This window comes from Diceros bicornis, chromosome 39, assembly GCF_020826845.1.
Source record: "Diceros bicornis minor isolate mBicDic1 chromosome 39, mDicBic1.mat.cur, whole genome shotgun sequence".
Lineage (NCBI taxonomy): Eukaryota > Metazoa > Chordata > Mammalia > Perissodactyla > Rhinocerotidae > Diceros > Diceros bicornis.
The window spans coordinates 2322957-2338662 of NC_080778.1; positions in this window are offsets into that span (position 1 = coordinate 2322957).

The window sequence follows — 15706 nt, forward strand, 5'->3', positions numbered from 1 at the left end:
TCCTGACAAGAGAAGAAAACAGGAGTGAATACGGAAAGTGTGCAGATGTGATGGCTCTTCTCGCTCCTTAGGCTGGCCAGCACACCAGCCTGGGGAAAGATGAAGAAAAAGTAAAGAAATGGAAACTTGAAAGCTTCTTATTTTCCTTTAAGATAGTGATATTTTATAATGGACATTTAGCAGGTTTTTGATATTTTGGTGTTATAAGTAATGTTTTGATGTATATCTTTGAGTATACATAATTTTCTGTGTCTGGATTTATTTTCTCAAGATAGGTCATTAAAAGTAGTATTGCTGAGTAAAAAAGCAAAAACTTTGAAAGGGTTCTGATAAGACAAATGTTTCTCAAAATGTTTCTTGTTGTTTGTTTCCTTACCAGCTTTGATTATTACACTTCCATTGTCTTTGTTAAGTTCATGATCAAGAGGCAGTACCTCATTGTTTTAATTTGCCTTTCTTTGAATAGTATGGAGATTGTGTCTTATTCTACATGCTATTAGCTATTTGAGTTTTTCATTTTTAAATTGCTTGTTTATATCCTTCATATCTTTTATCTTTTGGACCCAATATTTTGCTTATTGATTGCTCCAGCTTTTATTTAAAATTAACATTTTGGGGGCTGGCCTGGTGGCGCAAGCAGTTAGGTGCACGCGCTCCGCTGCAGCGGCCCAGGGTTCGCTGGTTCGGATCCCGGTGTGCACCGATGCACCGCTTGGCAAGCCATGCTGTGGCAGCATCCCATAGAAAGTGGAGGAGGATGGGCATGAATGTTAGCCCAGGGCCAGTCTTCCTCAGCAAAAAGAAAAAAAAAAGAGGAGGATTGGCAGATGTTAGCACAGGGCCGATCTCCTCACACACACACACACAAAATTAACATTTTGTCCTTTGTATTTATAGTGTGTTTTTCTTAGATTTGGTTTTGCTTTTTATTTTGTTGTTTTCTCTTTCATGTACAGAGCTTTGATTTCTCCTAATTATTCTAGGCCTAGAAAAGTTTTTCTCTCCAAAGATTTATCTCTGTGATGAAATTACAGTATGATCTTTAACATATTATTGTAATTTTTAGATTTCCTGGATGACAGTGCCAATATCTGGGTCATTTCCAAGTCTGGTTCTGTTGATTATTTTGTCTCTTGACATTTGGTTTCCCTCCCCTCTTTTTGATGTGTTATAATTTTTAAGTGAATGCTGGATATTGAATATAGAAGAACATAAGTATGCCTGGATGAGCATCTCTTTTGCTCCTAGATGTTAGTTTGGTGGTTTGAGGTAGTAGAGTTAGGAATAGAGCCCAGTGCCATTCATTTTTTAAATTTTAATTATTAATTATTTTAATTTTAATTATTTTAAAATTAAATTTTAATATTTTAATTATTAAAACTTTGATTATAGTAGGGTCATTAGAATTAATCTGTAGGGGTCATTATACAAATAGAAATACAAAGACAGTATTGTTACCTTCTAGGGACTTTGAAATATCCAGTAATCTTCCCCAAATCATCTTTTGTCAAACTTTTTAGAAAATTTTATTTACTAAAGCATATGAGGATGAAATTTAAATCCATCTGTTTTAATTTAAAGGCCATCTCACTTTGAGAGTTATGGTGTAGCTTTGCCAAGAAAAAATAACCTAAGTCTATATCTGGAAAAAGTGTTATTTGTTTTTCTTAGTTTTTAAATTAAATAAAAGTTTGTGATATTTGTGATCATTCTATCAGGTTAGATTTGTAAATTCAGGAGTAAGATTATACTATTTTCTTCTGAATACCCACAATTCAAATAAGCTGCTCTTGTGATAGTCTTGTACAACAAAGAACCGGCATGAAGTGAACTTTGCTGGGAAAGGTAACGGGTGAGATGCTGGCTTTGCTGGCTGGGCCTATTCTGACCATCATTGTTGCTGAATCCATGTGGGCACACTGTGACCCCAGTAGACCAGAAGAGTGGATGAGAAGGACACCACATCCAGTCAGGTGGTAAAGTTGAAAGGGGTCACCAAAAATTACATGTGAGCATAAAATATCTGATGGAAAGACCTCAAATCCTGGCAACATGGGATGACAGTAACATGCCTTCAGAGGGCTGAGTACAAGCAAAGTCCCACCAAGAGAAGGACAAAATTAGTTGTGTGCAAACAAGGCAGAAGAATTAGGGAAAAGTTTCTCTGGACCTCAGAGTTACACACCCGCCTCCGTGTTATAGAAAGGATGCACCCGGCCCTCAGCCGGGTATGTTCTAGCTCCCCTAGAATGTAACCTCACCTTAGGTTGAGACTATTAGGTACATCAAAGCAACAGTATTAAGAGACTTTCATGAATTTAGGAATAATCTGAGAATAATTATATTGAATATATTTGTAATATTTTAAGGATTTTGGTATATTAAAGTATCTGATTCTAATTTGAAATTGAATTAACTTTAGACTTGTGACTTTTTAGTTGAGAAAAATAAGAAAATTTTACTAAGTTTGTGATCACCATTTGAATTTTTAAGAGGACTTGAGATTCGTCATATTTGTAAATGTATTAGATTTTTGAAAATTAAGAACTTGGGAACATTTTGCTTTTTTTATTTTTGTCATTAAGGTATTAAAGAAAATGTAATATATTAAATTTGAAAAGAATCTTGACAGTATTAACATAATTAACTAAGTTGTAAATTTAACTCATTGCCTAAAAGATTTTAATCCATTCATCATGAGTGGATTTCATGTGAATCAAAGGCCACTTGGCAGGTGATTGTTAAAATTTACTAGATTTCTTTTTTTTTGGTGAGGAAAATCAGCCCTGAGCTAACATCCATGCCAATCCTCCTCTTTTTGCTGAGGAAGACTGGCCCTGGGCTAACATCTGTGCCCATCTTCCTCCATTTTATATGGGACGCCGCCACAGCATGGCCTGACAAGCGGTGCATCCCACCCCGCCAACAGCAGAGTGCGTGCACTTAACTGCTACATCAGGGGGCTGAGCCCCTTACTAGATGTCTAAGTATAAGCAAGATATTAAGTTGAATTAAAAGCTTAAGGAAACTAGGTTTTGAAATTTGAACCTTTAATAAACTGAATGATAATTTAAAAAAATCAAAATAAACCACAAGTCATTTTCCTGTGCATGAAACCATCTTTTTTTGCAACAAAAACCCACGTTGCTATAGCATTGCAGCACCCCTGATGGCGGGTTCTTAGTCGGGCTTTGTGTCGCTGGTCTTTCTGGCTTCGACAGTTTCTCTGTGAGCTTGTTACTCGCTGTGTGCTATGTTGACGAGAGAGGGGGCCACAAAATCTTTGAGTAAAAAGAGTCTTTTCCTCCTGGGAATGAGCACGATGAAGAAATCCACCTCCCCCACCCCCGCCACAAGAAACAGGCACCACTCCTCCACCAACGGTGTCCTGTGCACACTGCTGTGTTTTAAACTCTCCTCACACCTCAGTCCTGTGACTTACACTAATTATGGTGCCACGTTCCACACAGAAAAGCTTTACATGGATGTGGGACATGAAATGAAAGAAGAGATGTTTTCTCTCAATTTGGCTTTTTTAACAAGATTTGAAATCTCTAAATAAAACAGCTAAGCATAAATATTGAAAAAAACAGTTCAGCTACTGTCAATTATTGTGAGGATCTGTGAATTTAATTCAAAAGGAATCATAAAGTCATTATTCCATTTTTATTTCCCCTTCAGGAATATGCATTATTGAAAAGTTGGATCTTTGTTGTTAACCATCTTGATCTTATTTCTTGGAGACGGGAAAAGATCATTTTAAGGTCTCTGTTTCCTCCCTCAGCATTATGAGAATGTTTTCCAGTCTGGCTCCTATGACACACATTTGATCCCCCACAGCCTCACATCTCTAATGATTTTAGCAGATTTTAGGTGTGTGCTTCCATCTTTACTCTGTGCCCTGAGCTCTTATTTGACGCGCACCCCCCCCCCCCCATAATTTGTGTGGTGACATCTCCTGGAATAGAGTCGTCCACCATTTTGACTTCTCTTTTTCAAGTTACCCAGCTTATTCTTGTAATTGTGGCCTTGAAATTGATATAGAAAAAGACATGCTGACAGGGGAGGAGATCCTTGGAGCACCCTACAAAAGCCAGACCCTGCTGCCCAGTGTTCTGATGTTTCTAAGCTGGGTCAGCCATGTGGCTTTTTGGGTGGAGGAGCTCCCTAACATTCCTTCCTGCCCAGGACAATTGTATTGTTTCAGAGGGTGGCACACGTATATGCCAAAATTTGTTTCTCAATCTATCACCCTTAGTCTTGTGGTGTTATTGGAAAATATCTTCCAGATTTTTGCAATCAAGTGTCTGTGGCTGGTGCTTGTTCGTCATGTTATAATTTTCATTTTTTGTTGTTGTTGTTGTTGGGGAGTGCTATGGAGGCCCTATTTGGGATTCCTAGCATGCTTCCATTTTAACCTGGAAGTCTCCATAAGAGATAAAACTACTTAGAGAGCTCTTAAAGGTATCTCCTGTGATGGTTAATTCTGTGTCGAGGTGACTGGGCTAACGGACGCCCAGAAGGCTGGCAAAACAATACTTCTGGGTGTGTCTGTGAGGGTGTTTCCAGAAGAGATTGGCATTTGAATTGGTGGACTGAGTAAATGGCCCTCACCAGTGTGGGTGGGCATCATCCAATCCCTCCAGGGCCTGAAAAGAACAAAAAGAGGAAGGAAGGGCGAATTCCCTCTCTTATTGAGCTGGGACGTCCATCCTCTCCTGCCCTTGGACATCGGGAGCTCCTGATTCTCAGGCTTTCAGACTCAGACCAGGACTTACACCATGGCCCGCCACCTCCCCCCGTCATGCCCATTCTCAGGCCTCTGGACTTGGACTGAATCACACCACGGGCTTTGCAGACAGCAGATTATGGGACTTCTTGGCTTCTGTAACTGTGTGAGCCAATTCCTGTAATACATCTCCTCTTATAGATATCTATGTCTATCTTATTGGTTCTGTTTCTTGGGAGAACCTGATTAACACATCACCTTATTGGGAATTTTATACTGGCCAAGAAGTGTTACTTCTAAACTAGTTTATATACTTTATGGTGCCAAAATAGAAACATGCGCTACCCTCTGCCCTCCCCTACAACCATCTTGTCAGGATGCCCTACTCTGGCCACTCGCACCTGGATTTCTTATTTTTATGTGAAAGTGCATTCAAATGTTGTTTCTCATGGGACAAACTCAAAATGTGCATGACCATCTCTACACTGCAAGACTTGTAGCATCCTGGTCCTTCCAACAAATGTCAGATACATCCCCCAGCAGTACTGTCACAGCCCAAAGTGCCCTGATTCATTTCCAAATGCTCTCCCTCATTTGAGCTAGCTGCTGGATGGAGGAGGCTGGCGTTGAGGCCGATCCCCAACCACTGCAATGTCTCCCCTGGTTCTCACTCTGTCTGAGAGGGCTAGAATATGGCCCGGCATTTGCATGGTTTCCATGCTGACTGCTTCCCCTCCGCCTCGGCTATTATGTGCTTTTTTTTTTTTTTTCTAGATTTCCAATAAAAGCAAGCATATTAAATATCAATTATTTTGTCTTTGGAATCGAGTTCCCAGTTTTGAATGTCCACACTTTGTATTAAATGCATGTTTGTGCAGTTGTTCCTGGTCAAGCGCAGATAACGGCTGGTGTTGTTACCAAGTTCAGTTCCGATACGTTCTGAACTCTCCAAATCAAAACCTGATTATCCTGTTTTAAGCATTTCTCCAGTTTCATTTTGCCTTTTAGATATCATTTTATAAAAAGGAAAGAGAAATGAGTAAGGTATTGGGATAAGGACTAGATATTTATCAACTGCTTTTTATGTGCTTGGTGCTCGTTGGTTTAATAGTCACTTCAAAAGTGAACGGCCATGCTCTTATTTGTTTCTGTTTTCTGTGTGGGAAGTTAGGCGCTCAGAGACATTCCATGATGTGTGTAATAAAGTCCAGCCCAGAGTTTGGACTTGAGAGACTATGCCTTATTCTTAACCACACTCTTCTGTCTTTATCTGTGAGGACGGCTCAAAAGTTGAGATGCAACTTCCTTTCAGACGTACTGTTTGAGTTAAAGCTGATAAAAGAGCACGTTCACGTCCACATTGTCAGTGGCACCACAGTGGGAGGCTGACTCACACCACAGATGTCCAACAAACCTCACTTTTGTGTCCCTGATCCCTTTATATTATTGAATTATGCGAAGGATCATCTCTTCTATTTTGCTTTCAAGATACATTTGCATTTGTGGATTGACTGCAAATAGGTCTATTTTTTATTTAACTTGAGAGAATTTTTGAATTTTAGTTGAGTTCAATAATCAGAAGAAGCCATGTGTTTTTAAAACAGTTTTGAAATATTCATTTTTTTTCATCAATTTAGTTGTAGAGATGAAAAGTGAAAACCCATGATTTTGGGTTATTTCTAGATTGCTATTCCTTCCCATGGTCTTTAAAGAAAATCTGAGGCTATAGTAAGTTTAATGTGACTAATGGAAATGAAAAGTTTAAGTTAATCTTTTTAACAGGACTTTTTAAAGTGAATTCCTTATTCACAAGCTCTGTGAAGGCTAGTCATTTTATGCTGGTTCTGCCAGCTGGGATGTGGAGGGAAGAAGAACTTAAAAAACAATATATTTTGGAACTATTCTCCCACCATAGCTAATATAAAAGAATAGGAAAAAAAATTCTACCAGGCATTTACAGTAGCTCAATTTTTCAGAAATAGGCATGCAAGTTATTTTCTGAGAAGAATATATTATCTCAATTCAGTCCAATATTTGAATGCTACTAAAATTGCACTGAAGATACCATTTAATGTAATATAATGTTTGAGGCCTTTAAACATAGTTTATAAAATTATAGACATACACATACACACATATATACATATTTTATATAATTATAGACATCTTTCTGGGAGAAATGACTCACTTTTTATGAATAAAATTACTCAGCTCTGCACAGCAGAGTGGTTAGGATTCGGGCTTGACATCGTGACCTCATGCCAGGTGTGCCTCTATCGCTATCTCAGCTGTGGGCACCAGTCTCATTGTCTGTGCGGTGGGGGACGGACACCCATCGCAGAGCTGTTTGTCCTCAGGCCGTGACATGTGTGTGGTGAGAACACAGGCCCAGCACCACAGTGAGCACTTGGTCTAACTGCTCTGCCTCAAAGTGGAATCCTAAATCCCACATCCAGATTCCTTTGCTGTTTGACTTAAAAAACAAAGATGCTTCAGTGAATCACACTGCCATTGCGCCCACCTCTTAACGAATGACAGAGCAGTGAAAATTAGAAAATGGTCATCGTCGAAATATTTCTGTATTTTTCTTCCGTTGTAGCATGTTTTGAGGCCAGAAATGCAATGATAATCTGCTCAGGGTCTGTGAGGACAGACATCTGCTTTTGGTAAATTCGGCAGGTGCTGGGGTCCCCAGGTGCCTTCTCGGGGAAGGTGGGAGATCATCCCGAGTGCCAGCTCACAGGTGACTGACCCCTGCCCCCCTCAGCAGCCCCCAAGCCAGAGGAAAGGGCTTTAGACCCCACTGTTGTGTCCTCTGCCCAGATGGAGCAGGACTGTTTTCCACCCACAAAGACTTCCCTGCTGTCTCTCAGAATTGACCTCGAGATGTTTAGAAATCAAAACCAGGGCTTTATTAAGTCCTAATATTTACATGACAAATTGCTTCTTTCTTTGTTATACTGGGTAATTGAAGAAAAATTGATAATAAAAGTAAAAATTGAACTCATAATATCAGTTAATGAGAAAATGGTACTTGGTTTACAAATTCGTTTCTTAACACTCAACTCTTTAGGAACAGATCAGTTAGAGAAGTAAAGTGGCTTCTCTGTGTGCATACTCAGAACTTTCTAGCATTTGTGCAGTTAACGAACCCACAACTGGGAAGGGAAATAGTGTCTCCACCATTTATAGTCAGGAAGGGAGTAGATATATACTGTAGATTTTCAATATCTAGTAGAGGTGTTTTTAGTATGAGACTTAACGATCCCCTTGAAATATTCAATAAGTAATAGATCAAGGTGGGCAGTGTTCTTATTTGGAATAGATTTACTTGGGTGTTTCTAATTTTGAATATTATGTATAGCTTAATATTAAAATTCAGTCTTCTGATGACTGATTGAGGGTAAAGTTTCATTTTGGTATAAAATTTTACCAAAAAAACAAATTAGACTTTTCATTAGGAGGTAGCCTTAAATCTAGGCAAGAACACATAAAACAGTGTTAGCGTTTCGTTCATTGGGAGGGAACACTTGCGTTTCTCTGCCAATTCTTAGTCGCTGACTGGCAAAATATGTCAGGACAAAAGCAGTGCTGTTTAAGCAACATGACAATCTGTCTCCCAGACCTACAGTCTTCTAAAACATCATATGATATATTAAGCTCAGTGAGGCTGAATAAAATTGGGTTTATTTTCTCTAAATATAGCAACTTTGCTGGATCGTTTCTTTAGTGAATGCAGCATCTGAGAGAAGGGCTTTTCCTTCTATTTTTCTTTTAAACATGGATTTCAAACAGACTACCATTCATTCATACATCTGTGATTTTTTGCTGGAGGTACTCGAACAGTTCATAAAACGTACACTGTTTAGGTAGATAGGAGGAGAAAGCATGGACTCTGGGTATGACACGGCTGGACTTGAATCCCATGGGGAACACTTCTATGTGTGTATGACCTTGGAGCTGTCCTTTCACCTCTCCAGCCTCGGCTTCTGCATCTTCTGCTGTGCACAATAGCGTTGATTCTGGCTAACTTAAGTGAGAGGAGATTGATTTATTCATTTACCAGAAGTGTAGCAAAAGCTCACAGGATTGGTGTCGGGGTCAGAGAAACAGCATAGGAAACAGGCAGAGTCCAGGGTATTCCACAGGCTGGGAGGCAGGAGCCACAGGAAGTTTCCAGAAGCTGGAAGAGTCTGGTTAGGGCCACACCCAGGACAAGTGGATTCCAGCCGAGTCCTCTGTGTTGAAGTTCAGGCAGGAGAGCAGGTGTGTAAACATCTGGGTTGCGTCTGATGCCTGTCCCCCCTCTCTGCACTGGGGCGATGCGGCCAGAGCCTGGTGGAGAGGCCTCTATCTGCTGTTTGGCTTCTTGTCTAGGTGTCTCGGCACCTGCTTATGGAGCCTACCAAGACATCCCAGAACGGGGAAGAGCTAATCACTCACAAAGTGTCAGGGTGCAGTGATGGAGAGAAGTGGACCCTGGGAGGCGAAGAGCAACAGCGATTCCCAGCAGGACCTTGCCTGCTTGATGCGGAGGTTAAACCATGTCATGGATGTGCAATTTTGGGTGCTGGGCCTGACTCTTCTGAAGTGTTCAAGAAATGCTGATTCTTCCGTCTAAACTTTCCTCCAATCCATTCCTTCCTCCTCCCAATTTAAATTTCTTCCAATGTAGATCCAGAGAGCATAACAATAAGCCAAACTGTGAACTTGGAAAATAGATTTCTTATCCTCATGGTGTGGGTTTTAAATTTTAATATAAGAAAATAATCTATTTTGGTTAAACTCAGTCCCTCAAAATTATTTTGAAGAGAAAAAGGTTTTTGCTACCATGCCTAACTCTTCGAACAGCTTCTATCTTTTTATCTCTTGTGAAAAGATAGGTCTGTACTTACTCCTTTTGCTCAGTTACAACATTTTTAAAAATTATGCTTGACATTTTCAGTGGAAAGTAACCTTTGGTTAGCTGAAGATGTGTCGATGTTAGCAGAGGCACATTCTTGAAATAGAAGCCAGTTCGGTCCGATTTGTACAGTTGAACATTGGAAATGTTCGGGATCACTGTTCATCAAAAATATGTGCTCCTGTCAGACCTGTGACCACCCACTACTGCTCACACGAGGGTTAGCGATCACTTTTTTGGCTTTGTTTCTGTTTTTTTAAAATTGACCCGGTTTCCTCAATCTTTGAATCAATGATTCTCCATCCTGGCTGCACTTGGGAATCGCAAGGGAACTCTTTATAAAATGCCAGTGCCCCCGACTCTCCCGAGACGGATTAAATCAAAGGCTTGGGCGTGGGCCTGGGGGTGCTGTGGGTGTGAGGCTTCCAGGGTGCTGAGTGAACACTTCCACTCTAAGTACAGGGTTTCTACTGTAAGCTTTATTCTTTTCTCACTCTGTGTGCTGCCTCTGAATTTGTCATCTTTCCCTCATCTTGAACTGCTGTCTCTGGGCCTTTGCCAGATGCCTCAACTTATCTCCTCCAGACCCAAATTCCATCTGTTGCTGGGCATTTCCGTCGGAAAGTCCTGCAGCACTTCCGACTCCATATTCCCAGTCCAGACAAAGTATTTCATTCCCAGGGCCTGTTGGGGAGGGCTCCTTCCTCATCTGGTCGTTTGACCGCCGTCCACCCAGTAGCTGAAGCTGGGACCTTGCAGTTAGCCTGTGTTCTTGCTCTCCGTCAGCACTGTGTTCACTTGCCAACAGATGTAATTCAATTGATTACCAAATCGCTTCTCATTTCTTCTCTACCTTTCTCTCTGCTCCTCATTTCACTTCTATCAGATTGTACAGACATTTCCTTACTAGTTTCTGTCTCCAGATTTCCCCATGTCCAGTCTTCCATTCTGCCGCAGATCTGTTCCCAATGTCCACTGGTGCCTTACCACTTCCCTTTATCCGTGCTATTCGCCTCATAGACTGGAGACTGCACAGTGTGAATTGTAAGTGCAGTGACCAGACCTGCTGATTTCCCTGGTTGGTTGTGGTGTATGCCTACTGTCCTGGAAATAGTGTTCTTTATTTTCTGAAGTATCCTAATATAGATGTTCAGTGCTATGAATTCCCCTCAATGTACTGCTTTGACAGCATCCTCTCAATTCTATGTTATTGTTTCATGTTCCTTTAGTTCAGAATACTTTCTAATTTCCCTTTCAATTTCTTCACTGGTTCATGGGTTATCTAAAAGTGTGCTATTTTGCTTCCAAATATTTGGGGACTTTCCAGAGAGCTTTCTTTTATTGATTTCTAATTTAACTCCATATGGTCAGAGAACATACTTTGCATGATTTGAATTTATTGAAGTTTGTTTCATGTTCTGTGTTCACTTGAAAAGAATATGTATTCTGCTGTTAGTGATGGAATGTTCTATAAATATCAATTAAGTCAAGTAGGCTAACAGTGTTCTTCAAATCCCCTATATCCTTATTAATTGTCTGTCTATTTGTTCTATCAACTATTGAGAGTGGTATTGAAATCTTTGGCAATTATGGTCAAAGATTTCCTCTTTTTCCTTATAATTCTATATTTTTGCTTCTGTGTTTTGAAGCTCCTTTATTAGGTTTAGGATTGTTATAACCTCTTGATGAATAGACGCCTTTACTATTATGAAATGGTGTTCTTTATTTATTTATTTGCTGTGAAATATACTTTGATATTAATATAGCTACTCTAGCTTTCTTTGGATTAGTGTTAGGATAGTATTTTCTTAAATTCTTTTCCTTTTAACTTGTTTGGGTCTTTATGTTTGAAGTGTATTTCTTGTAGGTGGTATTTTGTTTTGTCTTGCTATTTTATTCAGTTTGACTCTCTCTGCCTTTTAATTGGTGTGTTTAGGACATTTACATTTAATGTGATTATTGATATGGTTACATTTAAGACTCTCATCTTACTTGTTTTCTATTTGCCAATCTGATATGTGTTTCCTTTTTTCTGCCTTCTTTTGGCTCGATTGGATATTTTTTGTACTTCTGTTTTGTCACTTTTAGGTGTAACTGCTTGCTTGGTTCATTTGAGGTTGCTTTAAGGTTTATGGTATATATCTTTAACTTATGACAGTCCACTTTCAAGTGATACTACACTACTTTATCTATACTATAAGTACTTTACAATAGTAAGCTTTCATTTCTCCTCTCTTGGCCTTTATGCTATTATTGTCATGCATTTTATTTTTTCATATGTTATAAATTCCACATTACGTTATTGTTAATTTTGTTTAAACAGTTAGTTCTTTCTTAAAGAGATTTAAATAATAAGGATAAAGTCCTATATATTTGCCATGTAATTCCTCTCCAAACCTTTTGAGCCTTGGTTTCCTTATCTCTAAAATTAGGTTGTTGAATTATATGATCTCTGTGATTCTTGACTAGCTTTCTTCTCCACTAAGAGGATTGTTATAGTGTGGAACTCTGTGTGTATGTGTGTGTGTATGTGTGTTTGTATCTAAGTATATATGTATTCTTTATTTCATATTATACAAAATATATATATTAAATATATATTATACAATACATAATAAAGCAACCTTAGTGATTACTGCATGTGCTAGACAGGTAACTGAGGATTATAGGGGCAAATTGACCAAGGTCTGATATCTGATATGTGGCAGAGCCAGTATCAAGCCCATCTTTGTCTGGATTCAAACCCACAAGGCATCAACTCTCAGTTTTGATTTGCCTCTGATGCCATGTGTGTTTTCCTGTCAAGTTGCATGTCAACCTTCATGCACACTGGGCTAAATTGGATCTCATTGACAGTTTCTTTTCTTGGCTTCATGCCCAAGCCTAATTTCTTGTTTTTAGCCAAAGACAAAATGGTTTGAGTTCAATTTAAACATTTACTTGTACTTATTAGGTATTTATTGTATAACAGTCACTATTCTAAGTGCTTTATTTATTTAATCATCGCATCCTTAAGAAGTGGGTACTTAATTATCTTCATATTACAGATAGAGAAATTGAAGCATGAAGAAATTAAAATACTTGAATAAATCCATACAGTTGCTAAGTGAATAAGCTAAGATTTGCATTCCATTGAACTGATCTCAGATCCCATATTCTGAAGCACGGAGCCCAGCGCTATTACACACCCGAGGAGCTGTGTAAGAAAAGAGAGAAGTCTTTAAGTACCACCGGTGAGGACCCTGAAGGCTCCTGGAAGAAAAGAAGGATTGAAATGCATAGGACTTAAGAGGCAGATATGAAAGTGGAGACCACATCTTACTCATTACAGAGACATGGGGACTAAGAAAATGTTTTACACCTTAGATTTATTGACTAGAGCAAAATTCTAAATCAAGATTTCAAAAAAGTTGCTTGTTTTTATTCTATGAGAGGCAGTGTATATTCCATTTTTATTAATGTGGCATTAATACTCCTTTTTGTAGCTGTTGAGTGCTTTTAAATATGTTTTCATATACAATGCTCTAGTTCTGAAGAGTATGTCATTCCCAGATATTTCCTGCCTCTCTCATCATGCCCACATCATAAAAGTTAATTTCACTCCTAAGAAATCTACAGTACCTTCCCTTTGGAAAATTCTGCAGATTCTAGCAAAGTCAGCAACCAAACCATAAATTTAAATGTAATGCAGACTAGAGGAATAGGAAGCCTGCTATTGTCACATTACTTATTTTAATATTCAAGTAATTTTCTGTAATAGCCAAAAAATTGTGTCACAAATTGATCTTTCATTATACTGTAGGCATATCCTGTCCAAATAGTAAATTAAGAAGATGGAACATAAATGAGGCATTGACTTCAAGATTTCTGGTTGCTGACAGAATTTCTTCAACAGAAAGTGTAGGAAGCTAAACTATAAAACTAGTGGGGTATTATTGTTTGTGCTGCAGACCATCCAAGTCAGGCAGGCCTGTGATTGCCACATGGAGAGTGCATTATGTTCTACAGTGCAAGACGGAAGACTTTGAACTTGAACCATTAGGAGCAGAATTTATTCCAGGATTCAAATGTGAATGACTTACCTCTTGCCAACAGTAGTCAAAATGAGAAGTCTGTTCTGCTGTCGATTTATGGCTCATGTACTCTGGACTGGTGCTGGATTTATTTTGGCTGGACAACAAATACTTGGATTGGAAAATTATGGTATAAAAAATATACTTGCATAAAAACCTACTGGAGTGTTTCTGAAGAAAATGAAGATATTTGGGCCCCTTCCCCAGACGTTTAATTTCCATAGATCCACGGAGGAGGCTGGAAATTCGAGTTTTCACAGGAACGTCAGGATTTTGTTGCCGTTGGGTCTTAGATCACACTATGAGAGCGTCTACGTGAAGTTATCTGGAAGGTGGAGTGCTGGCTGTCAGCCAGGTGAGCCGTCTTCCCGATTGACTGCCCAGCACTCAGCTGTCCATACTCTGCGTTTCACCCACCCACTTCTACCCATTTTCCCAGGAAGACCCACCTCTGTCATTTGATAGCAAGGACTCCACTGGGATCTGAGCCCGATGCGTATTCCTGAAGTCAGTGGTCCAGCAGTGCACGCTGACTGCCTGCAGCCCGGCCAGGCCCAGCACAAGCGCCATTGACCTGTGTGAAATCCTGCTGCCTGAGGCCGGTGTGTCTCAGGCTTCACTGACCTGTTAAAACAGCAATGAGAAAATTCTAACCTCAGACATGTGCTAAAATCACCAATTAACACACTTTAAACACAAGCATACTTCAGGGAGGAAGACTTTTATGTCCAGAAGCCATCACTAGTTTGTAGGAAATGGAAAAGTCAAGAAGAATATTGGATTTAGACCAATTTCTGATGAAATGCAGGTCACACTTGCTTGTTTGAACCCAGAACATTTTAAATCATGTGGGGAAATATGGTGACATGATTTATCCAATACTTTCAGAGTTTTTAGGAATCATAAACATACATTAACTTTAAAAGGGTTTTATAGATATTAGGTTCCTATGAACACTGCAAAAGACCTCTGTGCATTTTTACACCATAGTTAAGGTATTTTTTGTCTAAAATATGGTACAATATGGGAAATGGCAATGTGAACTCTCCTTTTTCATTTCTAACCCTCCTTCCTGACCATTTTTTTAAGTATGTGGAGGGGAAAGCAAGATGTTTCTCTATACTTTGATATTTTTAATCAAAATAAAGGAAATATTTTTTGAATAAGAATTAAAAAGGGAAGACTGAAGATAAAGAAGACAAAGTGTTGGCAGTACATCTGCAGTGGTATTAAAATAGCAGGTGTTCTAGGTCACTGAGGGTGAGGGTGACTGACTCTTCTCTGTGTCGAGGTGTAACGATCACACAGTAAAAGGCCCAGAGCTTCAGGTTCAGATGCACGTGCCTGTACGATGCACAACTTTCCCTTCACCCCAAGATCTTCCACGTGCCCCTTCCCAGGCAGTCCTCAAGTCCACACCCCAGAGAAGAGAGTTCTAATACCTGTCGCAGAGAGTGGTTTTGTCTTTTCTAGGTCTTCACGTTACTGGGATCTCTGGCTCAGCCTACTGGTTGTGAAATGTGTCCACGTTGTTGGGTGTACTGGTGGTTCCTCCCTCTCTGTGGTGGAGAGGTCCTCCACTGTGTGGGTGTAGCACAGTTTGACCATTCCTCAGTTGAGAAACTGTCGATGTTTCCAGCTTTTGGTGATTGCGAATAAAGCCACTATGAAAATTCTGGCACGAGTGTTTCTGTGGGCTTACGGATCCCACTTCTCCCACGTGAGCGGCCGTGCCTGGTGATGGGCGGGTGCATGCTGCACTGGAAAGTCACTGCCTGTTGGCTTTCCAAGGTGGAAATACCATTGACACCCCCACCAGCACTGTGTGAGAGCCCAGTGGTTCCAATTCTTAGCTGCATTTGGTTTTGTTAGTCTTTTTAATTTTAGCTATTGTGATATTTTTATTGTGGTTAGCAATAAAAGAGGTTAAATATCTCACTCAAGGTCACACAGCTCGTGGATGATGAAGGCCGGGTTCATGCCGTCCAGCTGGATAAGGGC